The sequence below is a fragment of the Macrotis lagotis genome, chromosome X (assembly GCF_037893015.1).
Source record: "Macrotis lagotis isolate mMagLag1 chromosome X, bilby.v1.9.chrom.fasta, whole genome shotgun sequence".
Lineage (NCBI taxonomy): Eukaryota > Metazoa > Chordata > Mammalia > Peramelemorphia > Peramelidae > Macrotis > Macrotis lagotis.
The window spans coordinates 207695571-207723521 of record NC_133666.1 but is presented as its reverse complement, the minus strand read 5'-3'; the positions used below and the strand labels follow the sequence as shown (position 1 = coordinate 207723521).

Here is a 27951-nt window from a genome sequence, read left to right as displayed (position 1 = left end):
GCTCTATGAGTAAAGCAGAATTGTAGAAGCTCAAAAGAAATGTAAGTTGCACAAAATTAGGGATATCTGCATCCCAAATGTTCATATGTGACTTACCCATGGTAGAGTCTTTTGAGCTCAAATTAGTCTGATCCACTACCACTAGTTGAACAAACTGAACACTGATCCCTTACATAGTGATGTCACTTTGGTCCTTTTAAAATATGAAGGACAACAACAGCAATGACAACAAGAACAAAAAGTCCATGTGTGACATAGGAAATGGAATACTAAATATGAAGAACATAAATATTTAAATGGAAGGAAAATAATGTTTTTAATGAGGTGGTTACAGTAAAAACTGAGTTAGTTTTCTCATGTGTAAAATGGAAATAACAGCACTAACACACTTATTGTGAGTATCAGATGAGATATTATTTGTAAAACATTTTCAACTCTTAAATATTCACATATTATAATTATAAATATGGACTTAGTTGTGAAGGATATTAAAAAAAAGAGTTTATATTTTATCCTAGAAAAAATACAGAGCAACTAGTTTGTTGATAAAATCATTTTGGAAATGGAGTAGATTGGAAATTGGAGTCGAATTGGTATAATGGAATAGAACAACAAAGAGATCATTGTAGGCAATCATCACTTTTTGGTGATGATTGCCTAAACTAAGGTAATGATAATGGGAATAAAATGAAGGAGTCAGTTGGAAGAAACATGGAGATAAAAATGGCAAGATTGGAAATTGATTAGTATGTGAAGACAAGGAGAGTGAGGAGTCAAATGTAAACTGAAGTTGAAAGAATGGTGGAGATTTTGAACAGAACTGAGAAATTTGAAAGAAGATATGATTTGAGGGGAAATAATTGTATTTTGCACATGTTCAGTTTGAATTGTATTTAGGCAATTGGTGGTAGCAGGCCCTGGGAATACAAATTGTACCTGAGTCAGGAGGCCCAGGTCAGATAACTCATCATTTTCCACTGTGCTGCATTACTCTGGATGTCTCCATTGCAACCCAGTAAGCTTTTCATCCTGGAACTTCAATCTGAAACTCAAACTCACTTTGGATTGATTCTGACTGGAGGGTAGAAACTCATCTTTTTTTTTTTTTTTTTTTTTTTTTTTTTTAATAATTACCTAGCTGTATGGCCTTGGGCAAGCCACTTAACCCCATTTGCCTTGCAAAAAAAAATCCTTAAAAAGAAAAGAAGGGTATTGATGTTCCTATCCATCTCTTAATTTCTCATTAGACTTCTCTCTTTTAGACTTCCCCATAATGCCCCAGAAAGCTTTTCCTTGTCCTTCATCCTCTGTCTCCCATGCCTAATTATTACCAAATACTGTCAATCCTAAACCCATAACAAGCTGTTTATTCATATGATTTCTTTTTAATCACACAATTATCATTTCTTCTTTGATCATATATAAGTAATAGAGGAAAATGGCGAACAGCTCCCAGACAAACAATATTAAAGATCCTTAACTTACAATTACTGTCCTTATAATTTCTTATGATGGGTTAGGCTTTTCTGATATAAGCTTTAAAGCTTGACAATGTAAAGGAAATTGATATGCAAAGTTCCTTATTAATTTGATGACTTTCCCAATTAACTTGATGTGAAAAATAGTGTTGTTGCTGAATCATTTCAGTTGTACCTGGCTTTTTGTAACCCTATTTGAGGTTTTCTTGGTAAATATTATTGAAGTGTTTTCCACTTTCTTCTCTAGTTTGCAGATGGCAAACAGAGTAAAGTGATTTACCCAGAGTCATATGACTAGTAAGTGTATTACATCTGATTTAAAATCAGATCTTTCTAATTCTAGACCTGGTGCTCTATACACTTTGTCACCAAACTGTTCTGTATAGGGTATGGTTCTTTGTTTTGTGGTGTCTGAATTGCTTTACTGATGGGTTTAGAGATTAAAATTATTAGTTTAATGGCAGGACAGACTCCTGTTGGAAAACAAACAAACAAACAAATAAACAAACAAACAAACATTCTTCCTGGTCTATAAAAGTGAGTTAACACAGCAGTTCTCTTTATATCTCTCTCCATTTGAATCTGTTATTTTGTCTCTATCATCTTCAGAATTGAAATTCCTTGTATATTACTATAATATCTACTGTATTTATACATATTGATGTTGTATGCCTTCTAGCAGAATGCTCCTTGAGAGCAAGGATAGGGACTTAAAACAAAAATCCATGACAGATGTGGGCAGATGTATATTTATTTAACTGAGGGTAGCTAATGGTTCAAGAATTCAACTTCTAAATGAATGAAGAGCAATTTTGCATTACCTAGCTATTATGATCTCAGAATCTATAAATATAGAACATATTCATGAGTCTCATTTATACATTAATTTATTTATACATTTATGTTTTTTTATTCTTAGATCATAATTGCTACTCTAATATTTTTAAAAACAAATTCTTCTCAAGTTCCTAATTTTAGCTCATGTGAGTATATGTAATTCTTGTAAACAAAAACATTGGATTTTGCTTTATAATTTATTCTTCTATCCTCTTCAATTTTATGAGTGTGTTCACCCCATTCATGTTCAGTCTTAACTACCATGTCAGGAAGGTATGAAGTAAAGAGAAAGCTAAGATCAACATTTGTAATCTATGAATAAAGTAATATATTTCCACTAGTCTTCCCTTCCTTTCTTTCTATTTTCCTTTTGGAGCTTTTCCCTACCCCCCCCCCCAAGGTTACTGGTAGATAATTTTTATTTTCCCCTAATCTTCTGCTCCTAGGAGATCAATGCAGTTTTCATTTATGATTTCATGAAATATGTGCTTTAAAAAAATCCTGGTTTTGTGAGGAGGAGCTTCTCTTTCCTTTATGTTCATTAATTCTTTTAATATTCTTGTTCTTTTATTCTTCCAGATGTATTTATTATAGATTTTTTTCTAGTTCTATAAAATACTTTTTGGGTATTTTGTTATGGTATTGAATAAATAAATAAATTAATTTGGGTAGACTTGTCATCTTTATTACATTGATTCAGCCTACTCATGAGTAATCAATATTTTTCCAAATTGTTTAGTTCTGATATTATTTCTGTGAAATGTGTTTTGTAACTATGTTCATATAGCTCCCGAGTTTGTGTTTGTAGGTAGAAACACAAATATTTTAAAATTGTCTACAGTAATTTTAAAAGGAGTTTCTCTTTGTCTTGTTGCTGGACTTTGTTGGTAATATATAGAAATGTTGATACTTATTTAGATTTATTTTATACCTTACAACTTTGTTAAAGATGTTAACTAATTCAAATAATTTTTTAGTTAATTCTCTAGGATTCTGTAAATATGCCATCTTATCATCTGCAAGAGCGATAGTTTTGTTTCCTCATTGCTTATTCTAATTTAACTTTCTTTTTCTTCTCATTGTTTTAGTCAACATTTCTAGCACAAGGTTGAAGAAAAGTATTGATAATGGACATTTGTGCTTCACCCCTGATCTTTTAGGGATGATTTTTAACTTATCTTTATAACAAATAATACTTGTTGATGGTTTTAGATAGCTATTAATCATTTTCAGGAAAACTCCAATACAATATTTTGTTATAAATTTTTTTATTTTGTTAAAAGACTTTTTTTACTGCATCTATTGAGATAACCATATGATTTCGTTCAATTATACTGATAATTTTCTTAATATTGAACCATCCCTGAATTTCTGGTATAAATCCCACCTAGTCATTGGGTATGATCTTTCTTGATATAAAGCTATAATACCTTTGTCAATATTTTATTTAAAAATTTTGTATCAATTTTCATTAGTAAAATTGATTCATAGTTTTCTTTCTCTGTTTTTGCTGTTCTTGATTTATGTATCAGCATCAAATTTATGTTGTAAAAGGAATTTGGTAGGACTCCTCTGCCCATTTCCCCAAATAGTTTATATGATATTGGAATTTTGTTTAAATGTTTGCTAGAATTCATTTGTGCATTCATCTGGCCCCAGGGACTTTTTCTTAGAGAGTACATATTTATTTCTTAATTTTTCTAAAATATGAAGCAGGGGGACTTAGGGTGCTTCAACAGACAACAAACCAAATATAAAAATAGGTAAAGTTATGCTCATGAAGGTCTTTTCCCTAGTGTAAAAATTGAGATCTAGCACAGGGTTTAAGTTGAAGAGAGATTCTCTGTGACAGTAAGGTCCTTCCAGATAGTCTTCTTTTTAAAATTACTCCATAGTATTTTCATCAATTCCTTACACATTGCAGAGTTTCATGAAAGAGATGTTTAACCATTCAAAAAAGTTAGGTCTAAATATTCATATATGAAAAAAATAAGAAATTGATCTATTTCTTAGATCATGACATGCAGTTTGACAAACACCCCATGAAACTTTTCCACACTTGCACACAAGCATATGTGTACATAGACACAAATGTATATGCACATGTGTATGTGTGTGTGTGTGTGTGTGTGTGTGTGTGTGTGTGTGTGTGTGTATACACAGGCAGTTCATTGAACTTGCCTACTACTATGGCAGTAAATATGTATTGTCATTGTTAGTGGACAAATTCTATGATCTGTTCATCTAATGATATGTCATAATCTGAGCAATATGACTATGAAAGCACAAAAGAAAAATGGAAATTGTATTGATTTCCCTTCAGCAAATTTCAAGTCCTTGTAATGACCCCAAACTTCTCCAAAAACCATAATTTTAATACCAATATTTTATCAGCACTGTTTTATGGTTGTAGGATACTCAACACAACAGTCGCTGAAAAATTGAATATCAACCAGAGGGATCTGGTATCATAAATACATATGGGTATGAGGAGGTTGTATCTTATAACAAATCAGGAACTTTAAAGATTAGAAGTAAAGGATGCCATCAGGAAGATTATGAGTAAAAGATGCTTTGACCATTTAGCAGGAATAAGAGATATTAGAAGAACACCTAGAGTGTTCTGCTGCCATCCTTGTGATAGCTGAAGAAGACAAAGATTTCGACACTCTGAGGCAAATTTATGGAAAAAATGGAGAAATATTATATAGGATGAAAAAACACAGCAATCCTGTAAGGTAGGTGCTATTATAATTTCTATTATACATTTGGCAAAATTAAGGCAGACAGGGGTTTTAGTGATTTGCCCAAATTCAAGCAACTAGTATGTATCTTAGTCCAGAGTTGAATTCAGATCTTCCTGATTCCATGTGACACCTAATTGCTAGAAAATGCCAAAGGGATGGGATATTAGTAGATACTTTGAAAAATTAGACTAAAATTTGTTTTTTTTATCTCATTGCTTTCTCAGTATAAAAATATCCCTGCATTGTTAGTACAAATACAATCTGACCATTTTTTAGATTTTACTGTAGCTTGTGCTAATGTTTATCTAATATTTTCACATCAATACTAATCAGGCATATTGTTCTGTTTTATCTTCTCTTGATATCAGTAACATATTTGTTTGGCAAATTCCCTTTTTCTGTCTCTAAATCAAAATAACTAATGATTTGGATGTTTCATAATACCTTAAGGAGGAAAAGACCTCCAGAGTCAAGTTTTATTTATCAATTCAATTATTTTATTTTTAATTTACTCATTTCTTTATTGGTTTTAAAATTTTCTATTTTGGTGTACAGTTAAATTTTCCTTTTGGTTTTATAGTTTCTTTTAATTTCATGTCTATTTCAGTGATCTGCTTATTCTCCTTTTGTTGGTGAAAATGTTTAGAAATACACAATTTCCCTTAAGGACTGTTTTGGTGTGTTCAGGGACCACTAGGACCTTGGTGTGGGGGCTGCTGAGCTCTCTTCAGGTCTGCTTTCCACCTTTGATGTCCACCTGAGCCACCTAACTCTCACCCGAGTCTCCAAGAAACTGAGCAAATACAGTGGCCATATCGCTCTCTCAAAGGAGTCAGAATAAGCGATACCAAGACACTCTGGAGGTCTTATTGAAGAACTTTAGAATTGATTGTATGGCATGGGAGACACTGGCACAGGACTGCCAAACATGGTATGCCCTCATCAGTGAGGGTACTGCACCTCTATGAGGAAGGTAGAATTGAGACAGCTCAAAGGAAACGTGACATTTGTAAGTTTAGAGTACCCTCCGTTGTGTTCACATGGACTATTTGTACCCAACCTGTGGCAGAGCATTCCGATCTCATATTGATTTGATCAACCATGGCAGGACACACTGCAATTTGTCTCAAACATAGTGATGTCGTTTGGGTCTTCTTCAATAATGAAGGACTAAAACCAACCAACTAACCTCCTCATTGAGAATTTTTGTTACAAATTTTTTAAATTAAAATTTTATTTATTTTGAGTATTGCAATTCTCCCCCCATCTTACTTCCCTCCCCCACCCCCAGAAAGTAATTTGTCAGTCTTTACGTTGTTTCCATGTTGTACATTGATCCAAATTGAGTGTGATGAGAGAGAAATAATATCCTTAAAGAAGAAACATAAAGTATAAGAGATAACAAGATCAGACAATAAGATATCAGTTTTTTTCCCTAAATTAAAGGGAATAGTCTTTGAACTTTGTTCAAACTCCACGGTTTTTTATCTGGATACAAATGGTATTCTCCATTGCAGACAGCCCCAAATTGTCCCTGATTGGTGCACTGATGAAATAAGTGTGTCCATCAAGGTTGATCATCACCCCTGTGTTGCTGTTAGGGTGTACAGTATTTTTCTGGTTCTGCTCATCTCACTCAGCATCAGTTCATGAAAATCCCTCCAGGCTTCCCTGAATTCCCATCCCTCCTGGTTTCTAATAGAACAATAGTGTTCCATGACATACATATACCACAGTTTGCTAAGCCATTCCCCAATTGAAGGACATTGATTTCCAATTTTTTTTTGCCACCACAAACAGGGCTGCTATGAATATTTTTGTACAAGTGATGTTTTTACCCTTTTTCATCATCTATTCAGAGTAGAGACCCAGTAGTGGTATTGCTGTATCAAAGGGTATGCACATTTTTTGTTGCCCTTTGGGTGTAATTCCTCTCCAGAAAGGCTGGATGAGTTCACAGCTCCACCAACGAAGTAATAATAGTGTCCCAGATTTCTCACAATCCTTCCAACAATGATTGTTATCCTTTCTGGTCATATTGGCCAATCTGAGAGGTGTGAGGTGGTACCTCAGAGATGCTTTAATTTGCATTTTTCTGATAAGTATGTTATAATTTTTTGATGAAATTATTCTTTGACCCAGCAATTATTTAAATTTTTTTGCATTTTTATTTTAAATCATTTCTTCATGTTTAAGATGTGCTTTTCTGTATTTCTGTATTTTTTCATGAAGTTTTTATGCTCTATCACATTTTCACTTTTGGTAAAAATATCATGAATAGCTGAGACTACTTTTCATCCTTTACATTCCAATTCAGTAATTACCAGAAAGCTTTCATTTAACTTTTTGGCAGTTCAGATCTTTGACCACATTCTTTTTCATCTTTTTGTAAGATTTAGCCAAATTTAAAAGATGCATATTGAATTTTCTTTTACAGTTTTGCCATCTCTTTCTTCTAATAATTCAATTAGATTTAATTTAAATATTTTGATGCTATGCTTTTTAGACAATTATATTTAGTACTTATGCTATTTCATAGCATATAATGCTGTTCATTTATTTTTTTTTGTAAGCAGTAGGATTAAGTGACTAGCCCAAGGTCACACAGCTAGGTAATTATTAAGTGTCTCTTTCATTTAATATAATTCTACTATTCATCTTTTTTTTAACCATATCTATTTTCACTATTGTCTTGCCTGAGATTATGTTTACAATTCCTGCTTTCTGTAATTCACCTGAAGCCTAATAAGGGTTGCTCTATGCATCATTCTATCTTTGTTTGAGTCTTTATCCTTCAAATGTGTTTCTTAGGAAAAACAAATTGTTTAGTTCTGCTTTCTAATCCAGTCTACTATCCTCCTACCCATTCAAAATCATGGTTATGATGTTATCTCTATATTTCTTTTTTTGTATATCTACTTTTTCCTCACTTCATCTCACCTCCAATATCCCTCTTTACAGAGAAGATGGCGAAAAATAATCAGTATTATCAACACTCAATATATAATTGAAATGGTTTGTTTCTACTTCTCTGCCCCTGCTCTCTTTATCTATCATTTTCTCCATAGTGCATTCTTTTTTCTTTTTCTTTTGTTTTTGTTGGGGCAGTGGGGTTAAGTGATTTGCCCAAAGTCACACAGCTAGTAAGTTTCAGGTAGCTGAGGTTGGATTTGAACTCAGGTCCTCCTGATTCCAGGACTAGTGCTTTTTCTGCTGCCCCACTTAGCTGCCCCAAGTGCATTCTTTTTTCTCATTATTCTTTATTCTTTTAAAATCAACTAAGGAGAATAAAACTATATCTATTATCTTTCTTAACTCCTCTTGAGACCCTTGAAAATGATGAAATTTCTAGAGTAATTTGTTTTCTTTCCCTGTGTAAGCACTTCATCATCTATCTGTCTCTTAATTTTTATATTTGTATTTTTCAAATTCCTTTCATCTTTTCCTTTTATCTTTTTTATCAGCTTTCACTCTTTGCAGATAATATGGTGGTATACTTAGAGAACCCAATAAAATCATCTAAAAAACTCTTTGAAACAACAAATTCAGGAATGTAGCAGGATATAAGGTAAATATAGTACATAAATCAACAACATGTCTATATATGAATAATAAAGCCCAAGAGCAAGAGATAGAAAGAGAAATTCCATTTAAAGTAACTGCGGACAACATTAAATACTTGGGAATCTACCTCCCAAGGCAAATCCAGCAACTGTATGAATATAATTACAAAGCACTTCTCACACAAATAAAGGTAGGTCTAAACAATTGGGAAAATGTCAATTGTTCATGGTTAGTTCAAACTAATATAATAAAAATGACAATTATACATAATTAAATTGCCCATTCAGTGCCATACCAATTAAACCACCAAATAACTATTTTACTGAGTTAGAAAAAATAGTAACAATTCATCTGGAGCAAAAAAAAAATCAAGAATATCAAGGAAATTGACAAAAGAAATATAAAGAAAGGTGATCTAGCTCTACCAGATCTAAAACTATACTATAAAGCGGCAGTCATCAAAACTGCCTGATACAGGCTAAGAAACAGAGTAATGGATCAGTGGATTAGGTTATGCTCAAAAGAAATAGTCGTAAATGACTACAGCAATCTACAGTTTGAGAACTCCAAAAACAATAGCTTCTGGGATAAGAACTACTCTATTTGACAAACATTGTTGAGAAAACTGGAAAATAGTATGGCAAAAATTAGGCAAAGACCCATAGCTTATACTTTATGTCTAAATCTTCCACCCATTTTGACCTTATTTTACTATAGGCAGTGAGATATGGGTCTAATCCAACTGATTACTCTATTTCTTAACCAGCACAGGCAGTTTTGATGACTGCCACTTTATAATATAGTTTTAGATCTGGTAGAGCTAGGCTACCTTCCTTTAGCTTTTTTTTTTTTTAACAACAATTTTTCATTTGAGTTTTCATGGGATGGATTTAGGCCACTGGGAACTACCTCAATAGTTCAAATCTTACTTTCATGGGTCAAATAAGTCTTAAGGAAGCATGCAATATATTTTAGGGAAAAACTAGCTTAGTCTAATATTGTTCCTAATAAAATGCCTCATTTTGGTGAAAAGGTCTTAAAGTTATTCTAGAGAAACTTCATGATCTTAACCTGGTAACCTGCTGTCAGGGAAATGAAAAATCTAGCAAAAAGCATCATTGGAGGAGGAAATGAAAAATTAGAAAAGATAGACAGCAAAACAGTTAAACAAATCCATACCCTGCAGTGATGAGTATATAGGAGCCCTGAAATGACAGAATATTAAGAACAAAGCTCTAAAACTCTAGGTTATGTCTTACTCCTTAGAAAGATATATTAAATCATAATGACCTGATCCATTTGTAGAGGGAACCCAAACCTTTGCAGGAAACACAGGCTATTCCAATGTAAAAATGGAGAAATCAACAACAGATATTTCTTACATAGCCACTGATTATCATGCTGTCTAGTGATCAGTAGAATGGTAGCTAAGAGGTTATCACCCACTTCCTTGTAACTTGCTTTGATGCCATGATCAATACACCTCAAACACTATTACCTGGCTCAATAGGCAATATATTATCCCACTGTCTGGGAACTCTTTGGTAGGATAATATAAAATCTTTTCCTCTTTAGAAGCTCTTAGTGAAGGAAATGCCATTTCTTTTTGGTAAAAAGTTTCACCTCTCAGCAGCTCTGCTCTTGAGCCTCCAAACTTTTCCTGAAGAATTATGCATTGACCACTGAGTGGTACACTGTCAGCTATGTGGAGGACTTTCAGATTTTCTTAAACAAAAGGATATAAACCTGATCATGCTATTACTCATGATAATATCTACTCCACTAAAGCCCACTTCACTACTTACTCTTTTGTGACAAGGATCAATGACACTGATTATACTGATGTCTGTGGGGTTCATGGGCTAGGATTATGTCTTTTTGTTCATTTAAATAACATGAGTTCTGAGATTGAGTTCAAGCTGACATAATTATTATTTCATAATTGGGGGAAGCAGAATTGTAAGCTTTATATCTATTTTTCCAACAAATACCAATTCCTCACATAGCATTTCATCAAGAAAATTCACTTACCTAAATTGGTAGTAAAACATAAACCAGAGAAGGTATCTTCTAGAGGAGAATATATCCCAGACAATAGAGTTCTCCCAATGGGAGCAAGGTAACAGAAAGGTAACAAGAGTAAATACTAGATTTCACTTAAGGGAAAGTTCCTTGAAGTCCCTAGTATAGCCAACTGTGGATAGGGACGTAATGGAAACAGCCATCTTCTCTCATGTATTCCCAGAGTTTTTCCCTTCAGAAACCTGAAATGGGATTGGCTTCATCCATGTTCCCTTTCAAAGCTAGAAGCCAGAAGTACCTGGAATGACTGTAGGACCTGAAGTGACTTGAGGCTTGGAAACTGCAGACCATCTTGAGAAGAACTAAGGAGGCTAATATTCTCTCAGTCTTACCTTCTCTAACTTACTCTTCATGTAGGGAACCTCCAGACTTGAGGACAAATAGTCCCATACCATTGAGTCTTAGTTGTAGGGTTACAGAGTAAAGAGCCATAAAGTGAAAGAAACTCCCAAATATGTATTGTATCCACCTTATATGAACATTCATTATTTGTGTCTGAGTGGGTGCTAAGCCCCACTGCTCATGGTCTTTTCTTTGTAAATCCCCAGAATGAAAGGTGGTTATAGCTCACAGTTACAGTTCATAGTTATAGCTCACAGGAATCAGTTAGACAAAAAACATTTTTTAAGCATCCACTATGTTCCAAACACTGTGCTAAAGCTGTGGGGATACATGTACCAAAAAGAAAAAAGAAAAATAGTTCATGTTCTCAAGGAGTTTACAATGTAATGGCAGAAGACAACACAAAAAAGAAGTTAATCAGGAGGGGAAAGAGAAAAAGAACCTGGTGTGGAAACAAGATGAAAACCAAAGTCAGGTGGAAAAAGAAGTGGAGCAATAGCAAAAACTAAAAAAAAAAAGGTATATCTCTTTTTAAACTGTGCCACCACCCCCCCCACCGACTATCTCATCCTCAGGAAAACAAATGATCATTATCTAATATTTATCTAATAATTATTTATATATAATTTAGGTGACAATAATTATATAAGGTTTATAGAATAAATTATATAACATATTACAAATTAGACATAATTACTTAATGTTTATATATTATTAATCTCCTCTGTAACTTGCCCCTCAGTCTAGAATGATATCATTCCCCACCCTTTTACTCTACTACCAATATTTATTCCTACTTTTCTTTCTTTTTATTTTTTGCAAGACAATGTGATTAAAGACTTGCCCAAGGCCACACAATCAAGTAAGTATTACCATATTTTCCCATGTACTTTTTTTCAAAAAAATTGGGGTCTAAAAATTGGGAGGGTCCTATACAGTGGTTGTAGAATTTTTACTTGCATTTTCTGCTTTTTCATGCTTGTTGTCTTTGCACTCATTGTTTTGCATTTGTTCCTGGTGTATTAGGTTTCATTTTGCTACAGTCTGACCAGAAATGGCTTATAAAAGATTTTTGTATAGTGCTGAATTCAAGTTCAAAATGATCCAGTTTCCAAAAGTGAATGGAAATTGTGCTGCTGAATGTCAGTTTGGTCCTTCTTCAACTGAGAAAACAATCCAAGACTGACTATGGGAATAAGAAAACCTCCTGAAAATGCCATGGCTGAAGAAGACCATGAGAGGTAAGTCAGCCAAATGGCCTGATGTAGAGAGGGAATTGAAGAGATGATTTGAAGTACAAAGGGCAAGTGGAATTCCTGCATCCACAAAGATGGTTCAGTATGAGGGAAGAATTGCTGATGAAAAAGAAATGCCTAATTTCAAAGGAGGATACAATTGGTGCTTCAGGTTTATGAAAGGGAATGGACTAAGCATTTGTCCACACACCACAGACCAGAGCACATGAAGGAGAACAGTCTCCTAAGACATTGATTCGCCATCAAACACAGATGAGGATGAGTTAATTGATGGGAGTTTTGACAGTGACTTATATGAACTTTATGATGAATAAAATTTGAGTTCAATAACTTTATGTAATACGCTTTTTTTTTTCAAATTCTGGGTCATAAAATTAAGGTGCGTCTTATACATGGGGAAATACTGTATCTGAGGCAGGATTTGAACTCAGATCCTCCTGACTCCAGGGCTGGTACTCTATCCACCGTGTCACTCAGCTGCTCTATTCTTTTTTTTTTTTTTGCAAAGGAAATGGGGTTAAGTGGCTTGCCCAAGGCCACACAGCCAGGTAATTATTAAGTGTCTGAGACAGGATTTGAACCCAGGTACTCCTGACTCCAGGGCCGGTGCTTTATCCACTGCGCCACCTAGCCGCCCCTCAGTGGCTCTATTCTTACATTTTTGTTAATACTTCTGACCTCAAGAAAACAGAAAGATCTTTGGAGGAGGGATGGGGATGCAAAGGTGGAATTCTTTAATAATTCTGAAATCCAAGAACTTTGAGAATTGTTGTAGTTACAAGGAAATGATATGCAAGGAGGTTAAAAAGGTATAAAAGTCCAAGTTGTGGAGAGATAAGAATTTAGATTACTTGGCCAAAATAACTCATCCTTAGGTGCCAAAATAACTCATCCTTAGGTATTGAAAGAACTGGTAGACCAGTGGTACTTGAAATATCATGGAACCCAGAAGAAGGACTATAGGAATAGAAAATAGCAAATATTATTCTTATTTCAACACAATCAAATATGTAAACTATATTTAGTCAGTAAATATGTATTATCTGTTAGGCACTATGTTAAGTGTTGGGGATACAAAAAAGGGCAAAAAACAGTCCATGTTTACAAAGAATTTACAGTCTAATGGAGGAGCCAACATGCTAAAAACTATATAAGAACAAGATATATATCTATATCTATTTATACAAACAGGATAAATTTGAACTAATCAACAGAGAGAAGGGAGGGGGGGTCAGAGAGGGGTTTCTTTTAGAAAAGAGAATTTAAATTTATTTTTATTTAAAGATATTATTTGAGTTTTACAATTTTCCCCCCAATCTTACTTCCCTCCCCCTACCCCCCCCCACTAAAAGTACTCTGTCAGTCTTTACTTTGTTTCCATGTTGTACCTTGATCCAAATTGCATGTGATGAGAGAGAAATCCTATCCTTACAGAAGAGAAGAAAAGTCTAAGAGGTAACAAGATCAGACAATAAGATATCTATTTTTTTTTCTAAATTAAAGGGAATAGTCCTTGCACTTTGTTCAAACTCCACAGCTCCTTATCTGGATACAGATGGCACTCTCTTTTGCAGACAGCCCCAAATTGTTCCTGATTGTTGCACTGATGGAATGGGCAAGTCCTTCAAGGTTGAACATCACTCCCATGTTGCTGTTAGGGTGTACAGTGTTTTTCTGGTTCTGCTCATCTCACTCAGCATCAGTTCATGCAAATCCCTCCAGGCTTCCCTGAATTCCCATCCCTCCTGGTTTCTAATAGAACAATAGTGTTCCATGACATACATATACCACAGTTTGCTAAGCCATTCCCCAATTGAAGGACATTTACTTGATTTCCAATTCTTTGCCACCACAAACAGGGCTGCTATAAATATTTTTGTATAAGTAATGTTTTTACCCTTTTTCATCATCTCTTCAGGGTATAGACCCAGTAGTGGTATTGCTGGGTCAAAGGATATGCACATTTTTGTTGCCCTTTGGGCATAGTTCCAAATAGCTCTCCAGAAAGGTTGGATGAGTTCACAGCTCCACCAACAGTGTAATAGTGTCCCAGATCTCCCACAACCATTCCAACAATGATCATTATCCTTCCTGGTCATATTGGTTAGTTTGAGAGGTGTGAGGTGGTACCTCAGAGAAGCTTTTATTTGCATTTCTCTAATAATTAATGATTTAGAGCATTTTTTCATATGGCTATGGATTACTTTGATCTCCTCATCTGTAAATTGCCTTTGCATATCCTTTGACCATTTGTCAATTGGGGAATGGCTTTTTGTTTTAAAAATATGACTCAATTCTCTGTATATTTTAGAAATGAATCCTTTGTCAGAATCATTAGTTGTAAAGATTGTTTCCCAATTTACTACATTTCTTTTGACATGGGGTTTTATCTGTGCAAAAGCTTTTTAATTTAATGTAATCGAAATCATCTAATTGGTTTTTGGTGATGTTCTCTAACTCTTCCTTGGTCATAAACTACTCCCCTTCCCCATTTCCAGGTAGACTAGTTCTTGATCTTCTAATTTGCTTATAGTATTGTTTTTTATGTCTATGTCCTGTAACCATTTGGATCTTATCTTGGTAAAGGGTGTGAGGTATTGGTCTAATCTAAGTTTCTTCCATACTAACTTCCAATTATCCCAGCAATTTTTATCAAAGAGGGAGTTTTTAATCCCAATGGCCGGACTCTTTGGGTTTATCAAATAGCAGATTACTATAATCATCTCCTGCTTTTACACCTAGTCTATTCTACTGGTCCACCACTCCATTTCTTAGCCAATACCAAACAGTTTTGATGACTGATGCTTTATAATATAATTTTAGATCAGGTAGGGCTAAGCCACCTTCTTTTGCACTTTTTTTTCATTAAGTGCCTGGCAATTCTTGACTTTTTATTTCTCCATATGAATTTACTTACAATTTTTTCTAACTCGTTAAAGTAGTTTTTTGGAATTTTGATTGGTAGGACACTAAATAGATAATTTAGTTTTGGTAGAATTGTCATTTTTATTATAATAGCTCTACCTATCCATGAGCAGTTGATATTTGCCCAGTTATTTAAATCTGATTTAATTTGTGTGAGAAGTGTTTTATAATTGTTTTCTGTCTTGGCAAATGGACTCCCAAATATTTTATATTGTGTGAGGTTACTTTGAATAGGATTTCTCTAGAAAAGAGAATTTAACTGAGACTTAGAGGAAGTCAGAAAAGCCAGGTGGAGGAGATGGGAAAGGATAAAATTCCAGGCTTAGGGGAGATCCAGTTCCCCAGGATTAAAATGCTCAGAGATAAGAGATGGAATGAAGACTGTGTTTGTGTGTGTGTGTGTGTGTGTGTGTGTGTGTGTGTGTGTGTGTGTGTGTGTGTGAATGTAAGCTGTAAAAGAACTGGAAAGACAGTTTGGGGCAGGTTATGGCTTCAAATGCTAAACAGAACATTTGTATTGGATCCTGGAGGTAATGGAGAACCAGTGGTGTATACTTTTTGCCAGTTGACATTTTAAAACTGTGCTTGAAGGAGATTTCTTTAAATGGTTAAGTGGAGGGTACACTAGAATTTGAAGAGACTTTTAGAAGGGGAAACCAAGCACACATAAAGTGATGTGGACCTCCATTAGAGTGCTGGTGGTATCTGAGAAGAGAAGGAGTCATATGTGAAATGTTAAAGGTAGAGGATGATTCCTAGGATGGAGACTTAGGTGACTAAAATGATCTTGGTATCCTTGACAATAATAGAGAAATTTGAAGTATGGAAGCATTTGGAAGAAAGATAATAATAATAATAATAATAATAATAATAATAATAATAATAATAATAATAAATGTTTTAGACATGTTGATTTTAAGATGTCTGTAGGCCAACCAGTTTGAGATGTCCAATAGACAAGAGGAGATGAGACATTGGAGGTCAGTGATGAATGTAAAATTGGATAAGTAGATCTTAGAATCAATCAACATTAATATGATAATTGAATCTATGGAGGTTGATGAAATCACCAGGTGAAATTGTTTTTGTTGTTTGCCCTTTATTTTCTAAGAGGAGTAATGGTATTATGGGTAATGTTTTGACTTAGGCCTGAATTGGATTTAGGTGAAACAGAGTTACAGTCTTCAGTATCATTCTCTCTTTTAGAGTCACCAAAATTCAACAGGAAGAAAAAAGCCAGGGTAAATGGTGGTGGCTTGGGATGCAGTTTATAACCACGGTGATAACCTGATATTGGACTGAACTTTTGAGTACTCCACAATATCTGCTTCAGTGACCTTCAAGATTTCTGGAAAAAATTGCTTTCATCTGCCTATTCTGCTAGGGATAGTCTCCATGCTTGGGGTAGACACTCCTACCCCCCAACTCACTGATAGATTCGGTGTTGTAGGTTACCTTCAGTCTGGATTAGCTCATCAGCCAAAATGGTTTACCAGTATATGACCTCTGTACAAGTCACAGCTTTTTGAAGCCTCAGAGAGAGTTGAGTGAGAAATGAACAATCAAGTTAGTTGATCATTCCTAAAAAAGACTCAGTAAACCTTCACACCTGAAGTACTAGTCTTTCCTGGATACTCCATATACCCTAGAGAATACCTACTGTTAATGGGTAGAACCTGAATGAAGATCCAGCACAGAAGGCTGAGACAGGTAAAAAAGGAGAACTAAAAAGTTCCAGAAAAACCAGGTGAAAGAAAATACCAAGGAGAAGTTGATTGACAATATCAGTGTTGCACAGGGGTCAAGAAGGATGAAGACTGAGAAAAGATCATCAGAGTTAGAGATTAAGAGATCATTGGTAACTATGGAGAATGGAGTTGCAATTGGATGAAGAGGTTGGTATCCAGGTTATAGAAAATTAGGAAGAAAGTAAGAGGAAAGAGGCATAAATTATAAATAGACTTCTTAAGAAGTTTAACCATAAAGAGGAAGAGAGATATGGAAAAATATTTAGTAGGAATCTATAGATCAAGTGAGAGAGGGTTTTTTTGAGGGCGTGGAGACATGGATATGTTTGTAGGCAGGACCAAAGCAGTCATTATACAGGGAGAGATTAAAGATAAATTAGAGGGAACTTCCAGGAGATAAGATGGAAAGGGAAGTAGTAAATTGTTGTATCTCTCCCACATTCACCTCCAAATAATCATAAAATAGTGGCCTTACACAAAACTTGGAACAGTACCAGCAAAAAGGCATGGTGAAGAAATCTTTGAGCCCAATAAAGTCAGAAGATCAGCAAGAAAAGTCTGTTTCAGGTAAAAAGGGAATGCAATGCAGGACAGGAAGTGTCCTAGCAAGCTGGTAGCAAGTCCCATCTCAGCAAATCAGTGAGTCTTGAGCCTTAGTGCAGTGGAATAGGTAAATGCCCACACCAGGACCCCCATGAACCTCAGCTTAGTCAGGAGAACGGCAAATTCCAACCCTGAGAACTTCCAGGAGAACTGCCTAATGCTTCAGCATAGTCCTGGTCAAATAGATAGTCTCCATGGGCCGGACTGTCAAAAGCTTTAGTGTAGCCCCATGAAAATGATGAATCATCTCACTGATCTCAGCACATGTCAGTCACTAGCAGTAAAATTCTAGTTTTAGCACTCGGTAGGTCGCCAGACTTCAGCAAAGACAGCCAGCTCCCACTTTATTCCTTTAGGGCAGTACCAGATACGAGGGTTCAGAGTGGGTCCAGAGTTGGCTTTAGGGCAGCATCAGTGGAGCAACAGGTAACTGGCTAGGGTTTGTAATCACTGGCATAAGAAGCCCAAGACAGTGCCCCTTCCACCCCAGGAATAGAGCTCAAATTTAAAAGAAAGGAAAAAAGAACAAAAAAGGAATCTGATCATAGAAAGTTATTATGGTGACAGAGAAGATCAAGATACAAACTCAAAAAAGATAACTATGTCAAAAGGCCTATGGGCAAAGCCTCAAAGAAAAAAGAGGAAGTGGTCTCAAACCTCTTGGAAAAGCTCAAAAAAAAGAGATTAAAAATCATTTTAGAATGGTAGAAGAAAACAAAGTGGGTAATAAGAGAGATTCAAGAGATTATAAAAAATTAGAAAAAGAAAACAACTTTTAAAAAGTAGAATTGGCCAAATAGAAAAAAGAAGTACAAAAGTTAACTGAGGTACCACTTCACACCTATTTGATTGGCTTTTTAGGACAAAAAAGGAAAATAGTGAATATTGGAGACAATGTGGGAAAATAGGTGGAGCTGTGAACTGATCTAACTATTCTGGAGAGCAATTTGAAACTATGCTCAAAAGGGCAACCAAACAGCATACCCTTTGATCCAGCAACACCACTACTAGATTTGTATCCCAAAGAAATAAAAAAAAAAGAGAAAAAGGACCTACATGTGCAAAAATATTTATGTGGTGGCAAAATATTGGAAATTGAGGGAATGTCCATCAATTGAGGAATGGCTGAACAAGTTGTAGTATATGAATGTAATGGCATACTATTATGCAATAAAGAAATGATGAACAGGAAACTTTCAGAAAAACATGTAAAGACTTGTATGAACTGATAAAAGTGAAATGAGCAGGACTAGTAGTGGTCTGGCTGCTGCTCTGCATCGCCCCGGGGGCCTTCCTCTCTCGCCGCCCGCCCCTTAGCCCACCCAGCCATCTGGGCTCCGCCAGCTTGTCCGCTGGGGTCCCCCAGGATCCAGAACCATGCCTTCAATTAAGTTGCAGAGCTCTGATGGAGAGATATTTGAAGTTGATGTTGAAATTGCAAAACAGTCTGTAACTATCAAGACTATGTTGGAAGATCTGGGAATGGATGATGAAGGGGATGATGATCCAGTTCCTCTACCAAATGTTAATGCAGCAATATTAAAAAAGGTAATTCAGTGGTGCACCCATCACAAGGATGATCCTCCTCCTCCTGAGGATGATGAGAACAAAGAGAAGCAAACAGATGATATTCCTGTTTGGGACCAAGAATTTCTGAAAGTTGACCAAGGAACCCTTTTTGAACTTATTCTGGCTGCAAACTACTTAGACATTAAAGGTTTGCTTGATGTTACATGCAAGACTGTTGCAAATATGATCAAGGGAAAAACTCCAGAAGAGATTCGCAAAACATTCAATATCAAGAATGACTTTTCTGAAGAGGAAGAAGCCCAGGTATGCAAAGAGAACCAATGGTGTGAAGAAAAGTGAAGTTTTGTGCCTGTTGACACTGTAACACTGTAAGGATCATTCCAAATAATTAGTTGCACTGCTCTGTTTATAATTGTTAATATTAGACAAATGCAGCAGCAAATCCATTGTATTAGCAGGATATCAATTGCTCCCATTGCACATGTAGTGTTTTTTGAGTCCAGAGTCTAATTCTATGACTGTTTTAACCAGTATAATCAAAAGTCTTTTTACTTTGGTCTGAATAAAACTGAAACTGTGTGGGTTCTGTATGGAAAAAAAAAGAAATGAGCAGGACCAGCAAAACATTGTACACAGTACTAAAAGCATTGTGTGATGATCAGTTATGGAAAAAACAACTAATGCAGGGAAGTACTCTCTACATCCAGATAAAGAACTGATGAACTCAATGCAGATTGAAGCATACTTTTTCATTTATCTTATTCTTATTTTTGTGATTTTTTTTTCCTTTGAATCTGTTTCTTCTTTCATGACTATGACTAATATGGAAATGTTTTTTATGATAGTACACACATATAACCTATATCAATTTGTCTACCATTTTATGAAGAGAGGAGGGGAAGGAGGAAGGAGAAAATTTTGGAACTCTAAATCTTAAGAATTAATACTAAAAATTCTCTTGACAGGTCACTGGAAAAAATCCTATTGAATAAAAGATAAAGTAGAGAGTAGAGATGATACGTGTGGGGCAATCTGTACATGAGAGGGGTTTGTTTTGGCAAAAAGGTAAGGTGAGATGAGGTGATGGTGGAGGTAGTACTTGATAGTATCTGGATAATGTGAGATGAGAAAGATGGAAGAATAGACAAGACTCTCATCTAAGAAGATGGTTGTGTGAGGAAGGATGAAAAAGTCTGAAAGATCTGCTATGCTGAATAGAATAGTGAGTTAAGAGAGAAGTATAAAAAGATTATCTTGCTACAGTGAGGGTCCAATTGAGATTATATAACAGAACATTCAGAACATTTTTGTTATTTTTTCCAGCTTCTGTCAACAATTGAGTAGGAGCAAAGGTGTTGGATCAGTAATCCAGTGCTAAGGCTCAGCATCTTGCTAAATGCCACTCTTATCTTAAATAACTCGTGCCTTATACTATTGTCCATCTAGCAGCATAAGACAGATGGTAGTATAAGGGACAAGGCATTTAAGAGAAGAGGACAGGACAGAGTTGTACTGGTTTACCAACAGGTCAAAATGGGGAAAGGAGGAGAGTGTAGTCAGGACTGGGTGATGACATGGAAAAGAACTAAGGGTTAAGGGGCTGGAGGTCCCTATAAAAAATGAACAGGGTTTGGGGCTGTAAAGCAGAGGGGAAGGTAGGGTGAAAAGTGATTCTCATTGAAAAAGAATTTCAGAGTTAATGAACATAGAATTAGTACATTTATTTGTAGATATTGATCATCTCCAAAAGCTAAGGTTGAGTGGAGGAGGTGGTCATGGAAATGAGTAATTTGAAGAATTGTAAGAGTATCAATAAGAATATTAAAATCTCCTGTAATGTGAGGACATGATTTGAGAAGAGGAGGTCTGTAAACTCTAAACTCATGAAAGAAAGGAGTATCTGGCATGTTGGGTAAATAATACCTACCAAAACTTTGATTAGTTGGAATACATGGACTGATGAACTTCAAAGGAGAAGAGATTATTGAAGGATGGAATGAGAATTTGGAAGTGGCACTGAGGATCAAAGAGTATTCCAACTTCCCTACTTCTCAGTAAGAATGAGTGGAAGTACAATCAGTGTTGGAAAAGATAGCCAGGAGGCAGTGCCAGCAGGAGGGAATCAGTACGGGAGAGGAACTGATTTAAGATGAAAGCAAGTTGGTTATCTTCAGGAGCAAGCATTCCAGAGAGCACAGTGGAAGGGATAAATAATTTGAGATTCTCGGGGGAGGAGGGTTAGATTAAGGAGGATGGGAATGTGAGAGTGAGAAGGGGGAAAGAACCGTCTCAGAAAGTGTTTGTCAGGGGTTCAGAATTACTGGGATGGGCAGTTTGTTAATCATTAATGAATTAGTTCAAGGTGATTGAATCAATATCAATCAGCATTGCTAGGCAACCAGTGAGAGGTAACTGATAATATTGTATTTCTCTCCTTTTCCTGCAGGCAAACCAGGCCAGACCAGGAGATAAAGGGAGAGAATAGTGAGGAATGATGTCTCTCTGTCCCCTGCAGATAGACAGGTCCCCTTCAAGTGAGAAAATGTCAGCCTCACAGACCAGCACTTGAAAGAATAATGTCTCTCTAATCTCTTGAGAGTGGTTTATGAGAACAATACAGGCTCTGCCTCCCTGTGAGCCAACTTTGGCATATAAAGCAAATAAACAGTATATTAATGATACAATGATAATAAAATAAAAAAGCATCTACAAAGTAGTTTTGAACTTTCTAGAATACTGTAAATTGTGAAAGACTCTAAACATAGGATTGATTCAAACTCAGAATTCTAGGGGAAAAAATAGTTATAGTGCTTCTTGAGTAAGCAAAGTAGTATAAGAACATAGTTCCATTAGAGGTATTATATCTCATAATTCCAACAGGGCTGATCATTAGATGCTGGTGTAGAAAGTCTTGAGGAACTCTGGGTTTGGAGCTCATGGCTTTGGGAATGGATTTAGGAACTGGGTGGATTCAGTACAAGATTTTTTCTTGATTTTGGCTGTATTGTTCTTGGCAAGAACATCCTATATACACTGGCTGAAGCATGTTCATTGATGGTAGGGTAGAGAGGGTTAACTCAATAGTCATGGCAATGGGAAGCTAAATGCCATGTGCTCTAGCATCATTTATATTGACCATGAAGTCAAGTCAAAAGTTGTGTCTCTCTCGTTTTCTGCAGTCATCTAAAATTTCCCTATTCTCTGCTGTGATATTAGAGAGTGGCAGATGGAGTGGGTATGATACAATTAATATCTAGAAACTCAAAAAAGATAAATTATAGAAACATAAAATGTCCAATTAATATTATAAAGCAAAGAAATAATTACCTGGTTTATAAGTTGTTTTTTCCTTAAAGAAGCAATGATATTTGGGGATAAATGAAAGAACAAAAGAAACATTGAGGGATAATCAAGTAATAGAAAGGCTCTAAGGAGCTAAGGTTTATTTATTTATTTATCCATTCATCTATTTATTTATTCATCTATCAATTAATTAATTAATTTACTATTTATTTATTTGTTTGTTTGGATTTTTGCAAGGCAATGGGGTTAAGTGGCTTTCCCAAGACCATACAGCTAGGTAACTATTAAGTGTCTGGGGTCAGATTTGAACCCAGGGCCGGTGCTCTATCCACTGTGCCACCTAGCCGCCCCAGGAGCTAAGGTTTAAAATATAAAAATCAGAAGAAAGGAAGCTATCAATTAATTACCCTCTGAACTAACTAATTTGAGTTAATCTATGTGTTATATGTCTCATAAATTTATCAATATCTTCTGTGTGAGGGAATAACAGAATAGGTAGCTGGACAAACCAGAGAGGAAAGTGAAGGACAGAAGTAAGGATTATGCTTCCTTACCAAGTTAATGAGTTATCAAGGAAGGGATAATATTTTTCTCTACCAAACTGAGGGTTTATGGGAAAATAAATTTTTAAACAGCTCACTGATTTACAAAAGGACATAAATAAGTGTAGCTTTCTCAGAGTTATATAAACTTTCAGAACTTCATAATATCTTTAAAAAATCATCCTGAGTTAAGAGATTTAGAACTAGAAGGAACTTTAGAGCAGGAGTATGTTTGAAATATTTAACAACCAACTCTCTGAAAAAAAAAGATGTCTGCATGTCACACATTTAAGTTACTCTGTATTATTAATATTTTCTTCCCTTTCTAAATCTAGATAATCAACAGAACAATAAATCCTACTATTAGCATTTATTTGTTTCTGAGCTCTAAATACTCACGATGAAAATTTAACAGTTAGCTTCTGCTTTCAGCACATCCCTGTCTTAAAGACCATTGATTCTGACCCCCTCATTTTATGAATGATGAAACTGATACCCATAGCACCTAGTTCAGAGTTACATAGTTGTAATTAAGCATCTAAGCTGATTTTTATAGTCAGTCATTTCTGTCTCTAAGACCAATATTTAAATCACTATATCACCTAGCTGTCTCTAGTTCACAGGTTAGGATGAAATTATAAAGAAATGTTTGTAAAAAAATATAAATACTAAATCAATCCTTTGTAGACCATAATGTCATAAAATAATAAAATAGGAAAACCAAGCAAAAAACATATACCTAAATAAATTCTTAATATAATGATGTGTAATAATGAGTGGGTTAAGAAACAAAATTAAGAAAACATATTTAACAAACTCTAAAACTTTAACTTGTATCCCTTATATTAGAAAAGATGACAAATGTTGAAGAATGGAATGATGTACTCTAAATCTCCATTTAAGGAGAGACTGTAGCTCATAGTACTATTTCTACTATGTAACAGCAACAATAACAACAACCAAAACAACAATACTAGTACTATTACTTTTATTTCTATTCCTACTTTCACCACCACTACTGCTATTACTACCACTGTTACCACTGCCACCAACACTTCCACTACTACTATCAAGCACTTTACAGTTATTATCTCATTTCATCCTTGTAGTAGTTCTGGAAAGTAGGCACTATTATTATCCTCATTTTACAAATCAAAAATCTGGGACAAATATTGGTTTAGTGACTTCTGTACAGCCCAAGTGAGCACCCAACCTCACAGTGGGTTCACACTCATTGTCCATCTTCTCATTGTTCTGTCATTTTTTTTTACAAGGCGATAGGATTACATGACTTGCCCAAGGTCACACAGCTGGATAATTATTAAGTATCTGAGATTGGATTTGAACCCAGGTCCTCCTGATTCCTGGGCCAGTGTTCTATCTGCTGCACCACCTAGCTGCCTCTGTCATTTACTTTTGTCAGAGACTATTGTATTCCCCATCTTGCTGCCATATAACACCAGTGGCAAAATGTTAATATTAAAATGATGGATTTTTGCTTTCATGAAACATTGGAATTATTAAAGAAACTTCAAAATTTGCCAAAAGAATTTAATATATTCTTTTTCTATTTAACTTTTGGTCTGACTTGTCCATCTCTATTGTCTCAGATACACACACACACACACACACACACACACACACACACACACACACACACACTATTGGACAATCTTTAAAAGATAGTGATCAATTCCTTTTTTAAAAACTTAAGTTTCAGAAGGTAGCCAAAATTTCCTTTGTGAAATAGTTTCATTATCATTATATAGCAAGCAGGTAAGAAGTATCAAACTTCCTTTTCCAATCTGCAGAAAACCTATTTGTATGTTTGCCCAGCCCTGGGTACCTTAGTGAACTGGTTGAAATGTAAACTCAACTTTATGGTCCATCTTCTCATTTAAGTCATATTAAAAAAAATTTAAAATTTTCACCTTGGAGTTTTAGCTGATTAAATTGGCATTGTAGAAGCAACTCTCCAGTAAATTCTTAAGTAATTAATGGAACTCACCAGTAGCAAGTATATCCAACTTGGCTCTATTAGACCACACTCAACAGCATTAATTCAGAGACTTATCAGGTTCTTACTCAAAATTATGCAGCTTTCCAAATTCACCGGGGGTGATAAGCTTGTTCACTAACCCTTTGAAAACCGTTTTAGGGGGCAGCTAGGTGGCATAGTGGATAAAGCACTGGCCCTGGAGTCAGGAGGACCTGGGTTCAAATCCGGTCTCAGACACTTAATAATGACCTAGCTGTGTGGCCTTGGGCAAGCCACTTAACCCTGTTTGCCTTGCAAAAAAAAAAAAAAAGAAAATCATTTTAGGAAAAATGTAATAGGATAAGTCTTAGACATTTTTTACTACTGGCAACAGTTATCAATTACCTCACTCATTTTTGCTCTTATTATCTTTCCATTATAGACCTCTTCTCAGGGAAGTTTAACATGTTTTGCAGCAAAATCACTGGGTCAAAGACTCTTCTCCTCAAGGTAGGCTGCTGGTCTCCATCCTAATTAGCATTGCTCCTTTATTGTGTATTACTAAGTTCAACAATAACTTCTTTACCCTTAGGACATGGCCTTTAAAAACCAAAGCTCTATTGCTCATTAATGAATGATAGTAAAGGTAGTAAATTTACTATGTTTAAACTTCTTTTTTTAATCTAGGTTTTATAGGACTATAAAAATTACTAGGAAATTTTCCCTTAATTGCCCCATCCTCCACCTTTATTTTCTAAGTTAATCTAACAGGTATCATACTAGGATACAGAACCATCCTTTAACCTGATATTTCACTTCCTCTGCATTGCCATTTTTCAACTTTGACCATGAGAGCCATGCTTTCCACAGATTACAACAGTGTGAGCCAGGTCTGTTAGTGGTTTGGTTCAGGATTGAATTAAATGAGATACTTGTAGACCAATATTCAGAGTTAACAAAATGAAGTTTAAATAACCTTAGAATAAAAATGATATTGAGCAAGAGTAGAATGTTTCTTCAGATAGATGGAACTTAACTCTATTTCACCAATCTTCATATGGCAATGCACTGCTAGATGGAAAGGTATGTCAACTTAAATAGCAATGAAACATTTGTCAAGTTTGCAGGGTTTGCTGTGGATTGGTCTATTTATGGACAAAGACATTGGAAAGTTATCAAAGGAGTGAACCTTAGTCTCTCACAACAATTAAGCTTCAGAAACTTTTTGGGAAAATTGGTCCAGTCTAAATTTCAAGGTTTAAGTTATAGTCTCTTTCTCTCTGTGGCTACCTTCTATTGATTTTAAATATACTTATCTTATATACATGATTTGTGTACACAAATTGTTGAACCATTCAGTCCTTGAAGGCAGGAACTAGCAGACAAAATGATACTGAATCAAATACTTTCTATTGTAATAAATTTTTTCCTCTGTGTATTTCAGTTATTTATAAAATAGTAATTACATGTTGAATTGTTGAAAATCACTGATGAAAACTTACTTATTTCCTACTAATACTCTATTTGAGGATGACCTTGATTTGTCTCTCAATGATTTTGTACAGATGGCATATGTCAATACTTATTGATTTTATCTTGATCTATCTTTTCAGCATTAATAAGATCTGAGATTTTTTCTTATAGTTTTATTTCCCTAATTTATATACTTTGTCTGTTGGTCTTTCAATGTCCTCCCAATTGCTTCATCTCCAGCATGTGTCTTTTCTATGTACATGTGGCACAGTACAGCTTATTTTCCCTTCTTTGTTCTCTTTAGTGATTTAGTGCTAACTCTATAAGAATATCTGGAATATCCAAGTGTGGTAATTCCACCGTCTCTTTGATGAAGAAAAGTTTGCAAATATTTTCCATTTTCCTTTTGTTTTGTTGTTTCCCTCTTTTTTTAACATCCTTAAATAACCATTGAATAACTTTGCTCAATGGGCTATATTGTCAAGCCTTCTTTAAACATTTTACTCTTGATATCTTCTATGTTATATATGACATAATAGCATTTATGTTTCTTTGTAAGGTTTTACAAATGAGTTTACATTCTTATTCAGTTTTCCCTTTGATTACCATTTTTTTTGAAAAATTAAGTGTATTCATTGACTAAGGCACTTTCTGAGTTTTTTTTTTGGTCTCCTTGTGACATTGTTTAAACTTCTAAATTAAATTGTTATCATATATACCAATATAATTTGTTATATATCATGTATTCCTTGAGAATACTTTTTATTGATGTAGGAGTAACAAATGACTCTCTAAAGTCAGGTCACAGAAAAATCAGAATTAATACTAGAACTACTTAAAAAAAGAGCAGTGAGAAAAAAAAGCATATCATACAAATAAAACTTTAATCTTGAATCAGCTTGACACAATATGTAACATAGCCAACACAGAGACAGGTAACCTGTTCCCAGATAAATCATACTAGATTCTTGCTGAGTGACCCTCTCATGCTATGATGAAGTCTATTTCTTTTTTTTTTAATTGTTAGCTTTTCTATGAGAATCTCATTGCATTCTGTCCCTGGATCTGGAAATGATCTTGTTCCAGTAGTGCTTGTCAAAGTCTTCCTTGATTAAAGTTTGAATACGGAGCAGTCAGCCTTTTAAAAAATGGTATTTTATAGTTAGCCACATTATTATAGTCAAAGTTATATTGAGTATCTGATATATCACTTTTCTTAATATTTTTTGACTATAAAAATTATTTTTGTGCATTAAAACACAACCTTAAAGGCTCTCCTCCAGAAAATCATGTCCTATGCATATAACAAATCATGTAAGATTGCTTGCATGTAACAACAGAGATAATTTTAATAATCAGCTGATTATTGGTTGTTTTTTATTTTTTATTTTTATTTTTATTTTTTTTTTGGGCAAGGCAGATGGGATTAAGTGGCTTGCTCAAGGCCCCATATCTATGTAATTATTAAGTTTCTGAGGCCAGTTTTGAACTCAGGTACTCCTGAATCCAGGACCGGTGCTCTATCCACTGTGCCACCTAGCCG

The 27951-nt window shown here is 34.9% G+C and overlaps 1 long non-coding RNA gene and 1 pseudogene across 1 annotated transcript in view; both read left to right on the top strand.

Moving 5' to 3' along the window:
- The window catches only part of LOC141502119 (uncharacterized), a 264749-nt gene that overhangs the window by 57928 nt on the left and 178870 nt on the right, over nt 1–27951 (top strand). Inside the window, exons 2-4 of the long non-coding RNA XR_012472411.1 lie at nt 11874–11912; nt 12077–12291; nt 25378–25445. This is a non-coding gene — a long non-coding RNA (uncharacterized LOC141502119). The remainder of the gene's footprint in view (nt 1–11873; nt 11913–12076; nt 12292–25377; nt 25446–27951) is intronic.
- Nucleotides 18920–19512, top strand: LOC141498539 (S-phase kinase-associated protein 1 pseudogene; annotated as a pseudogene).